This window comes from Puntigrus tetrazona, chromosome 11 (assembly GCF_018831695.1).
Source record: "Puntigrus tetrazona isolate hp1 chromosome 11, ASM1883169v1, whole genome shotgun sequence".
NCBI lineage: Eukaryota > Metazoa > Chordata > Actinopteri > Cypriniformes > Cyprinidae > Puntigrus > Puntigrus tetrazona.
Genome location: NC_056709.1, coordinates 2,785,706 through 2,797,933, shown reverse-complemented (window position 1 = coordinate 2,797,933; position 12,228 = coordinate 2,785,706). Strand labels below are relative to the sequence as shown.

The following is a 12,228-nucleotide window of genomic DNA, read 5'->3' as shown; positions in this document are numbered from 1 at the left end:
TGTCAATGTCTGGTCTTTCTATTTTGACTCCTGCTTTCAGGTCTCCTTATAAAGAGCCGCTCTGGCCATAGCATAGTTAGGCTGAAGAGCTGAAGGTCTTGTTGGGAAAAATCTTCGTTGTTTCCCTCCCAGGTTCAGGTCTGTCAATGATGAGACTTACTCTTAAATTTAAAATCTTAATAAGTTTAATAAAGTCAGAATAATTGAGACTGAGCTCAGGATACAGAACAACAGCATCAAGGCATGCAGGGCAGTCCTGTATGCTCACACTACATTTCACACAATATTTATATTCTTGTGCTTGGGTCTTCCTCCCATTCAGGGTGTCCTTCACAGAACCAGGTGCAGTTGTTTCTTCTCGACCAGTAGATGAGCTCAGCAGTCTCCATATCTTGTTTCTGTAGATAAGACATTTTGTACAGCACATACACACATAATATCAAAATGGAAAAACACATAATATCAAATGGAAAACACAGAGCCTTTATGAGGCCTGGGCACAGTGCTTCTAATGAGTAAAACCTGTAAAACATAAATCCTTTAAAACATAAATCCCACAATTCCCTCTCTTGATCTCTCTAAAAGAGATCACAACCTTGCTCCACTTCTTCCTCATCTTCCATGTCACCGACTGCTGCTAATAATGGCATTTGGTAAGGAGGTGGTGACTCCTTCTTTTCAATTGCAGTTGTTATTAATCTAGTCATCAGGCTTCTTATGCATGGTATACAACAACAGCCACATGTTACTAATATTGCTAGAAATATTGCCATTGAGGTCAACATTGAAATTATCACACCTTTCCATGCTCCAAACATATCATCCATCCATTTAGTTACCTTGTTATCTACACCAGAGCTCCTAGCCATTTCATCAGATAGTTCTTTTAAACCATCAAGGGCTTTGGATACTGACCCATCAGGGGCTGTGTTGTTGGGTATTACAGTACATCAGGTTTCCCCTATCATTGCACAAACTCCACCTTCTCTGTCAGAAGCATGTCCAGGGCCAGTCTGTTCTGTATGGTCATCAATGATGTGGCAGCCAGTTGTTCCTTCAAACCATCAACTGCATCTCTTGTTAAATTAGAGAGTCTCATTACATTATAATGCACAAAATTGATTCTGTCTACATTTTTGTTGGGGGTTATAGGAAATATTGCTGAAAAGATTGGTAAATTCTCAAATCCAGCTGTTATCTGATTAACTAGTTTGTGTTCATTAGGCACCCTCGGGGTATTCCTATGGCATCTGTGTAGGTGGGGGTGTTTTTTGACAAATCAAATGATGTTGGTACTACCCTTCTCCTTCTGCTCCCGGCCTCAGCCACTTTTTAGCTCCAGGTGTCCAATTTTGATCTCTATTCCCCACTATGGTCATTGGTACAGCTAACCTTGTCATGGCACACAACCCTTCCATTTGGGGTTCTATTCTAGCTATAATTACCTTTTTCCACATGCGTAATACAGGCCTTGTCTTGCTAGGTTGCCAATCTGAGTGTGGGAATTTTGCACTATCTTTCCACACCATTCTGTTTTAAAGGCTCCAGTCAGTATTTTTGGGGAGGCAGTTGTGGTGAAGTTAAAGCAGGTATAGTTATTCTCAGCACGTTGAAAATTTACTCCTATTTTAGAGTTATTATTAGTAGCAGGGTACAACTTACTTAGTGTTGTGCAGTTTACTGGATTCTTTTCTTTGGTCAGCGCTAACATACATTTGTAACCCCACTCATCTTCTGTATGCAGTGGTGCTGGTTCTGTGATTAATTTTGGTCTTCCAGCAGCACATGCTACACACCCTTCATACCCTGCATCTTCGGCAGCACTGTACACCCACTCTAACCACAGATTTGAATCTTGATATCCTGTTTCTAATGTCATTAATTCCAATGGGGTTAACGAACCGTAGTCTATGCTTTTAATTATTTTTTCCTTCTTAGTTAAATCTTTGTCTGGCAGTGGAGCTGAGGTGGTGTTTTTGCTTTCCACCACTATTCGTATGAGTCCCAATGGGTCTTTTCCTGTCACATCAACTCCTAAAGTTATGAATATCTCTGGCCTATCTGGTCCATTTTTTAGTGTAATAATAATTTTATTTGTCATTTTACCCCATGCTGTTTGCAGTCCCCTATGTATACGCAGTCGATTATATAGTGAATCAGATTTGGCCATAGGGCTTTTTGCTAGCATATTTTTAGTATAACCTGGTTTGGTCATCCAGAACACATCATGCCATGTGTGGCACCATGGTCCATTTGGCCTTTTTTCAGTGCTAGGCCAGAAACATCCATACACATCATATCCTCTCCAGGCCATTCCTCCTCCCTCACAGTGAATCACCTGGCATAAGTCAAATTCCCACAGGCCATCTTTTCCTTTTTCCCTTACCAGAGTTAGTTTTGCTTCTCCCCCACCCCTTATGACATCTCTTTTGTGTCTGCCTTGAGTCCCTCCCTCTCTTGTTCCATTCCACAGTATCAACGTTATTATTACTACAACAATTCCCACCCCCCAACATGTGACCACCTTGTTAACATTATCCCTCATGATTTAGCACCAGAATTATTATCTCCTTTTGTTTGTCTCCCTCCTCGGGTTGGTCTGTTGCTGTTTCCCCGTCTTCCGTCTCTTCTCCCTCTTCTCCCTCTCTCTGACCTTCTCGAAGGTCAGCTCGAACTGTTGTCAGAGACCTGCTAGGGGCAGAACAGAAACAGCAAGCAGACAAGTGAAACCATGTGTTACCTTTTCCAGCCAACTGTACGCAGTGCGAGGTTCGCGCAGTTATTTTCATGGGCTCTGACCACCTGGGGGCAGACCATTTTCGTTTCATTTGTTTCAGCCTCACCCACTGCTCGTCAGGTCCTCTTTTCGTGTCCAATTCCTGTTTCTCTATTTCAGGCCAAAACTTCTGTGGGGAAAATGTTTAATAACAGCTCTTACTTTTTGTTGGTAGGCCTTAGGTGTATCAGTGTACCCATCCCCAGGCATTGGGGCCCAGGGGCCAGGAAATTGGCGTCCAGTGGTTAATTCAAAAGGAGTAAATCCAGTGGTTCTGTTTATTGAACATCTCACAGACATTAAAGCTATTGGTAATGCTTCTACCCAATTCAGAGAAGTGCTTGCACATATTTTGGCTATTTTGTTTTTTAGTGTCAGGTTCAGTCGTTCAACTTTACCTTGGCTTTGAGGATGGTAGACTGCTCCAAATGAGTGCTTCAGTCCTAGAGCTGATTCTACTTGGTTCAGATGCTCATTTTTAAAGTGTGTACCATTGTCTGACCTTATGACTTTGGGGAATCCATGTGTAGGTATGTAGTGATTGATGAGGCATTTTATCACTGACATTGCATCCTCCCTGACACATGGGTAGGCTTCTGGCCATCCTGTGAAAGTATCCACCATGACCAGTAAGTATCTCTTTTTGTGGACAGGATTTATCATGTCTGTGAAGTCAATCACAGTCATGTACCCAGGGCCTCTATCCGTGGGAAAATGGCCAGGCAACGGATGTGTGGTTGGCTTGACATTATACTCACTGCAGGTCTGACATTCAGCAATAGTGTTACTAATCATGTGTGGAAGAAATGGATGCCACCACCCTTTTAACCTTTTGGTCATATCTTTTGAATTACTATGTGCTAGTGAGTGGGCCTCTGCTAACACTGAGACAGCTACTCTTGCTGGCAACACAGGGCTTCCTTCTGGACCTCTCCACAGTCCCGAGGCTGTTTTTGTTCCCCCTTTTTGTAACCAGGTAGTTTGTTCTTCTGGTGAGGATGCAGCTTGCTCTCTAATTATGAACTGTTCTGTTAAGGCTGGGTCTAAATTCAACACCTCATCTTGTGCTCTGACCATCATCTGTAATGGCACGTAGCCAGCGGCCTGCTTTGCTGCTTTGTCTGCAGCTGCATTTCCTACAGATACAAAATCTCTGCCATTAGTGTGTGCTGAGCACTTTACTATGGCCACCTCCTTTGGTAGTACTATAGCTTCTAGCAGTTGAGATGCTTCTTCTGCATGTTTGATTGGTTTCCTGTTGATGTCACAAATCCCACTTTGGCCCATCCTTGCAGCTCAACTGTAGCTGCCCCTACTGCATAGGCAGAATCTGAATATATGTTCACCCTTTTACCACTTCCCTTTTGCAATGCTGATGTTAAAGCTAATAATTCAGCTCTTTGAGCCGATGGTTTAGTTGACAATTTCTGTTGGACTGTTACTGTCAGGTCATCTCCTCCCCTACACTGGACACCACTGCATACCCAGCAGAAAGAGTACCCTTATCATTTCTGAAACAACATCCATCACAAAACAATGTCACGTCTGGTGATGACAGTGGCCTGCTACTCATACCCTCCCTGATCTTGCTGTCTTTTTCTACCCTTTCTCACACATGTGGGGCTCTCCATCCACCACTAATTCTGCCATATTTATGCCTTTGTGTTCATGTACAATGTTTGGTGCAGTCAATACTTTTATCAATTTGTTTTGCCTTTGTGCAGAGAATGTGAACGAGGAGGAGGTAATGAATGCTACCAGTGAGTGGTTTGATAGAATTATCAATTGGTGTCCCATTACCACATGATTGGTTTTTCTATCATTTTAGCTACGCCAGAGCGAATTGAGCACAAGGGGCTTGTTTCTGTTCAACCACGTCCAATGGAGCACTCACATAACTCAACACTCGTCTTTGTTGAAACTGTTTCTGGTACAGCACACCACTCACAGTTTTGCCCGTGGTTGTCACATCTAAATTGAAAGGTTGGCCATAGTCTGGGGTTTGTAGAGCAGCAGCCTTTGCCATGTCCCCTTTAGGGTAATGAAGGCCTGTTCAGCCTCTGTTGTCCAATTCAATTCACCCTTACTGTTTTTCATTCCAATTTCCTTCACTAAAATTCTCATAAAAGCTGTTCTTTCAGTGTAATTCACAATATACTGTCTGCTGTAACCTATTAGGCCCAGAAAAGACAACATATCTTTCACATTTTTGGGTTTTGGGTGGTTTAGTATGGCTTGTTTGGTGTCATTTGTCATAGAGGTTCCCTGTCGACCCACTAATCGCCCTAGAAAAGTGACCTCTGGCCTGCAGATTTGCAACTTTTGTTTGCTTGCCTTCAACCCTACCTCAGCCAGAAGTGACAGCACCCTCTCTGTGTCTGTCAGACATGTGGCAGCAGATGTACATGCAATGAGCAAATCATCCACATATTGAACCACAATTGTGTTGGTATCGACTGTTAGATTGTCCAGCAGCTTTCTTAGCTCTTGGTTGAAAATGCCAGGGCTCAAAATGAAGCCTTGTGGTAATCTTGTGTAAGTGTACTTCCGGCCGTTGTATGTGAAGGCAAACACGTCCCTACTCTTCTCTGCTAAAGGTATACAGAAAAATGCATTTGCCAGATCTATACAGGAGAAGTCGGTGTGTTCTGTGGTCAATCTGGTTAAAATGGTGTAAGGATTTGGAGTGGGCAGTGGTGTTGTCAGAACCCTCTCATTTATTTTTCTCAGGTCATGGACCATTCTATATTTCCCTGTGGAGTGTTTAATGACAGGCAGTATTGGGGTGTTCCATTCAGATGTGCTCTCACACAGCACTCCCTTGTTCAATAGACTCTGAATGGTGGGGGCAATACCAGTCATGGCCTCACAATTATTTCTATACTGTCTCTCCTTTACCACTGTTGTTTTGTCTATTTCAAAAGACACTGGCTGAATATCACAATAACCCACATCCTCACTTCCTGTTGACCATAACTTTTCTGGTAGGTTGGCTAACATCTCTTCTGCCCCTGGCCCATCCATTACAGCATTAGTCTTTTCTCTGTTTGACCTTCTCTTCTCGTACCTACCCTCACATATTTCCTCTATGTGTAGTCTGTGACCTCCTGTCATGTGCGACCTTTCCCAACCCTGTCTCTCATCTTCCCAATCTGCTGCCTGTTTTAGTCTTTTTTTACCATGGGGCCTAAGGCCTTGGCTCCATGGTGTTTACTGATCATTAAGGAAATGTGTGGTACAGAGACAGTTTTCATTTCAAACCAGTCATATTGTTCCTTACTTAACCTTACTTCCACAGCTACCCCTTCCTTTCCAATGTATATGACTGAGCCTTTCAGGTTGGTATGTCTTTGATCTACATATTGGCTAAACTCTGTTGCATAAACCTCATCATTACTTTTGTCATAGTATAAAGTACAGTGTAATGGGTCAGAAACTGGCAGGAAGTGTCTCAACAGGTCTAGTCTCTGGTTTATCAGCTGCCTAAAGTTGGTTTGTTCTGGATGCAGCACTCTGACCCAATAAATGTCCACTCCCACTCTTCCTGTTGTAGTTAATACCCATTGACCAGCTGCATGCACTAAACCACCCTTAATGGAACAGTTTTGTGTTTTTCCATTTGGAAAAGTTAAAATTATGCCCTCTGGGCTACACAGAATTTTCACCCCAATTTTACTAACAGGTCTCGTCCGAGAGCAGAGCAGAGGGCACACTGGCAGAGCATAGGAAAGGGTGCATGACCTTTTGACCTGCTACTTCTACAGACAGAGGTTTGGATATTGGCCAGGCTACAATTTCCCCAGAGAACCCTTTGACTTCCTGTACTTCACAGGATAGTGCGTCCTTTCTCAACCATTCCAGCCTTATGGTAGAGAAGGAGGCCCCAGTGTCCACTAAGGCCTTTACTGGCTGTCTGTTGACCAGTATAGTTAGGTAGGGCTCAGCCTCAGCCCCCTTACAGGTTCTCTGTGGGTCTCACGTCAATAATCCGCCTGGTCTGCCTGGCCCCAGACTGGGCTTTGTCTGGGCACCTGTTGGTTGGTAGACCACGGGACATTTCTGGGGACACCTCTTCCTCTTCCCTGAGGCCCTCCTCTGACAGGAGCCCGTCCCCGTGCAGGAGGTTGTCCCCGTCTATTCAGTGGGCAGTCTTTTCTCCAGTGATCACCTGCTCCGCACAGATAACACCCCTGCTCTCTCCCGGTCTCCGTAATTCCCCTATAATTTTGGTTTTCCCACCCATTTCCATAAGGTGGCCAGTCCGGCAGCGGGTCATATGGATAATCATATGGGCCCTGAGGCTGATAGTTTGCTGCCCCTTGTGACACTTCCTGTCCCTTCATCCCCTGATTCATTACAGGCATTTGCAGAGCTCCTCTCTAGGCTTCTTTTTATTCTTTTCTTTTTCTGCCTCTATTTGCAATTTTAGTAGCTGTGTTTTCAGTTTTTCTACCTCAGAATCCTCCCTTTCTTGTTTTTCCATGGCTTTGTCTACATAGTAAATGAAATACCTGGCCCATGTCTCTCCACTACCCCCACACATTTCTGGACTGTTTTCTACTTGTTGTTTTGCTTTTTCTGGAACTCCCTTCACTACTGCCTGCCTGTAAAACTCTTTACAGATGTCACTGCAATCTGGGTGCTGCCCTGTCCTTTCTTCCCATTCAGCTTCTGTCCTATGCAGATATGCTGATGCAGATTCTTCTGCTCCTATCTTAAATTTTATAGATTGATAAGTCATTTTTGGTGTTGGATATAGGTTTGTAAGAGCCCTGCTTATTTGGGTAATTACTTTGGACAGTGGTTTCTCATTGGCCATGTCCTCTATTCTAGCTTCATCCTCTAAAGTAGTCATCTGGGTTCTGGTAAGCAGATGTCCCATTAGGGCCCTAAAGTCCCCTATTGCTAGTTCATTACCATGGGTTAATGTGGTGAGTTTATTTAACCATCTCATTCCTCCCTTAGTTAGATCTGGCAATTTCTGCAGTACTGCATTCATGTCTGCATTTCCCCATGGTCTATACTCTGGATTCTGTTGTCCTCCTATCCTGTACAGTGGATACTGGGTTGGGTATGTTGTTCTAACCCCATGTCTTTCTTTAAATTTAAGGCTTGTAATAAGGTTGCTCCTGAGGCACCTCCTTCTCCTTTGTGTGGGCTGGTAGCTGTACCAGCCCTCTGTTGGGCCTGTGCCGCCTGTTTAGAACCCCAGTCTATGTCCAGCTCATATCCAGTGATTGTTACACTATCCTTTTCTTCCCCCTGACCTTTAGCTAGGCTTAGCCCTTTCATTGAATCTTCCCTACATTCTTCTCTGATTTCCCTTTCCCTTCTTTCGAGTTCTGTCCTCAGCATTCTGACATTTTCCTCCTCATGTATACTTTCTCCTCCATACAGACTACCTACTCTGCTTCCACATGCTGCCTCCTCCTTATCCACACCCGTCAGTCTCTTCCTTTCTCCAGTCAGCTGCCCTACGTGTCGCTCTAATTCCACTACTTCCTGAGTTCTCTGAAGTATTTCTCTGTCTAAACTACTGTTAATGATTGAACTCATGGGTTGTTTTGTCAGTTCTTCATTTATTAGCTCTCTTACTCTTTTTTCTTCTTCTAACCTAGCCTCCTCACTTTGTTCTACCTCAACTGTTCCTCCTGTCAGAACAAACCTTCCATTTTTATTTGCCTGTTTGGTTGTCGTGGACACTTCTCCTGCCACAACATGCATCACAGGCAGCATTAAAGGAGCGGAAGGGGACTTTTCTGCATAAGGGGGTGGCCTAGGTTTTTCTTCTTCTGATTGTTTCTCATTAATAGCTGCAATTTTTACCCTGCAGACCATGACACTTTTTATTCTGCTCCATATTCTAGTCTGATAGGCCTTTTCTTTCACCTCTTTTTCTAATTTCCCTTTAGTAAAAAATGTTGCAGCTTGCCTGTTCCGTACCGCCATTTTATGCTCTTTGTCTGCTCTTTCTTCTTCTCTCATTATGGCCTTTAATAGTTCCCCTTTGTTCTCAGTGGAATTGTCCCACCCATTAATACACTCTAATTGCTTCCATGCCTTTTCTAATTCTCTTGTCACCCTTGGTTTTCTTTAATTTCAGCCTGTGCCAACATTTGTCTACTCAATTTATCCCATACTTCCTTATAGGTAGTCATTTTATCAGTTTATTTTTTACCCTAGTCCAATTACACTTCTCACAATTTGGATTATTACCAAACAGTCTGCACCATCAGGTTATTGGGGTGTTTGTATGTCTAACTTTTCTATGCTTCCCTATGGGTACTAATTGGCTTTTTTATTATATAATCTAACACCACCTATTTTCCCAGGATTAATGTCCTTAATACAGAAACCACTGTGTGTGTACTGCTTCTTTCACTCTTGTTTTATTTTTGTCATTCAGTGTCCCAATCTCTTGGGCTCATACATTCAGCTTTCTCCGCACTTGAGGCCAAACCCTCGCGTCCGTTCCTACCGGGTCACACTTAAGTGACGGTCCAGAGAGGGTGCGCGACAATTTGGTCTCAAAATACTCGAGATCAGCTTATCTCATTCACACACACACTCAGGTACACACACAGATCGATATAACACCACACTTCACAATATTTCTTATACCTTTTGTACCACGCCGGGTTTTACAAACTGTATTTTACCACGCCGGGTTTCACAAACTGCAACTTACCACGCCGGTTTCACAAACTGTAGAGTACCACGCCGGGTTTCACGAACTGTAAGTTACCACGCCGGGTTTCACGAAATCACCCTTTTAGTGAATTTCAACCTTGCCAGGACATTAATTTTACAGCTCAACCATGCCAGGAAATTAATACTACAGTTCAACCTTGCCAGGAAATTACTTTTTGCAGTTCAACCTTGTCAGGAAATTACTTATACAGTTCAACCTTTCTAAAAGGACATTACCATTTTTCTATTCATTTTGACTGCATTTACTTCTTTAAATCCTTTGAATTCGTCAATTATTCTGATTTCAATATACAGAAAACCACTGGTGCCTCCACCACCTCAACCAGATAATTTAGAGTAATCAATCCTGCAGTTCTTTTATGAAAAAGGTGACTGCTTACCTGTCTTATTGTTCAGCTGATGGTTGAAGCAGAGGATTCCCAGCAGAGACCTCGTCTCAGACAGATCCGGGTGCCCCCTCCAAATTGTTGGGAAAAATCTTCGTTGTTTCCCTCCCAGGTTCAGGTCTGTCAATGATGAGACTTACTCTTAAATTTAAAATCTTAATAAGTTTAATAAAGTCAGAATAATTGAGACTGAGCTCAGGATACAGAACAACAGCATCAAGGCATGCAGGGCAGTCCTGTATGCTCACACTACATTTCACACAATATTTATATTCTTGTGCTTGGGTCTTCCTCCCATTCAGGGTGTCCTTCACAGAACCAGGTGCAGTTGTTTCTTCTCGACCAGTAGATGAGCTCAGCAGTCTCCATATCTTGTTTCTGTAGATAAGACATTTTGTACAGCACATACACACATAATATCAAAATGGAAAAACACATAATATCAAATGGAAAAACACAGAGCCTTTATGAGGCCTGGGCACAGTGCTTCTAATGAGTAAAACCTGTAAAACATAAATCCTTTAAAACATAAATCCCACAGTCTCTAGTTTGATCTTGGATTTCGGCAGTGGATTCCTTGGTGTATGGTTTGGGCACAGTTCTGAAGCTTGCAGGTTTCCAACCATTTCTACCTTGCCAAAAAAAGTGCAGGCACCCTACTGAGGTCGCTTGGTTCCACGTTGTAAAGGTTAGCAATCAGGGATCTGAATCTAGCTGTACGAGTTTAAATCTCAGCAATTGGCTGGTTGCGTGAGGGGCGAGTGTTCCCCAAAAAATTGAAACTTTTGAACTCAACTGCAACAAGTGTGAGCGTTATCTTGAGGAGGGAAGCATTACAGACCTTGGACTTTATGAAAACAGAATGAACTGTACCGGAGCTGCAGTGTAGCCTTCAGCCTCACGTTCTTTGTTGTAGATGTTCCCATCAGCATTAAACTGCAATGTCTCTTGAGCCCTCTTGCTGGAATTGCCAATAACGGAGGTATGATTCTCGCTTTGGTGTGCGAGGTCCCGGTTCAAATCCCGGACGAGCCCTTAGAAGGGCTTACTTTGAAGCTGTTTTGTCACCCAGGATCCCGGCAAGCATCAAGTGGGCAGAGAAGCTGCCAAAACAGGCCGGTTAGCTCAGTTGGTTAGGCGTGGTGCTAATAACGCCAAGGTCGCAGGTTCGACCCCCGTACGGGCCAGCCGTTTTTGGTGCTCACAGAGTTCAGCTCTGATCTTCTGATAAAGTGATGGAAATCCCCCCCTGATCAAAGACCTTCACGACGTGGCCGAAATAGCTCAGTTGGGAGAGCGTTAGACTGAAGATCTAAAGGTCCCTGGTTCGATCCCGGTTTCGCAGTTGGCGGATGTCTTCTTGCCAGAGAACTATTTGTGTTTAATTGCTTTTGTTTAACTACTATCACGACAAAAAGTGCCTTCTTTGGTCGTTGCTGTAGATGTTCTTTTCCTTTCTCTCTGCTCGGGAGGTGCCAAACGGGGGTTCTTGCAGAAGACCCCTGGTCAGGCAGCGCAGTGTCCACCGATCGTTCCATATCTCCTCTTTGCTGCCTCCTTTGTACTGGCCACCATAAAGTTGGTGAAGTAACAAAAAGTTGTGCTTTAGTTTTAAGGCTCTTCTTGGTCTTGTTTCTCAGTTAATGTGAGCATGGTGATTTTTGTGTTACGTAAGCTACCTTTGCATCTCTCACCTCGTGCAGCCAGTTAGGTCCAGCCCCAAATTTCAATCCACTGGGAGGCCATCTTTCATTTATTTGGTTTTGACACTGTCTCAAGGCGTTTTGTTTCCTCCCATGTTAGCTCAAGGTCCTTCGTTCTGTCGTTGAAGTAGTTGTTCTTACGCCTTCTCTCTGCTGCCAAGCGGTGCGTGTAGGCTCGTTGGTCTAGGGGTATGACTCTCGCGCCGGTGCGAGAGGTCCCGGTTCAAATCCCGGACGAGCCCGCCAGCAGCTCCATGAGAAGCAGCAGTCTGCTTTGACTCAATTGCGTGACAGTGCTTGTTTTCTGTCAATGTCTGGTCTTTCTATTTTGACTCCTGCTTTCAGGTCTCCTTATAAAAAGCCGCTCTGGCCATAGCATAGTTAGGCTGAAGAGCTGAAGGTCTCTAGTTTGATCTTGGATTTCGGCAGTGGATTCCTTGGTGTATGGTTTGGGCACAGTTCTGAAGCTTGCAGGTTTCCAACCATTTCTACCTTGCCAAAAAAGTGCAGGCACCCTACTGAGGTCGCTTGGTTCCACGTTGTAAAGGTTAGCAATCAGGGATCTGAATCTAGCTGTACGAGTTTAAATCTCAGCAATTGACTGGTTGCGTGAGGGGCGAGTGTTCCCCAAAAAACTGAAACTTTTGAACTC

The 12,228-nt window shown here is 43.8% G+C and overlaps 2 non-coding genes across 2 annotated transcripts; both read left to right on the top strand.

Annotated features, from left to right (window-relative positions):
* Positions 1 to 10,987: 10,987 nt before the first annotated feature.
* Positions 10,988 to 11,060, top strand: trnai-aau. Its single transcript has one exon. It is a non-coding gene; the product is annotated as a tRNA-Ile (tRNA).
* Positions 11,061 to 11,146: 86 nt separating this feature from the next.
* Positions 11,147 to 11,224, top strand: trnaf-gaa. The gene has a single exon. It is a non-coding gene; the product is annotated as a tRNA-Phe (tRNA).
* The last annotated feature ends 1,004 nt before the right edge of the window (positions 11,225 to 12,228 follow it).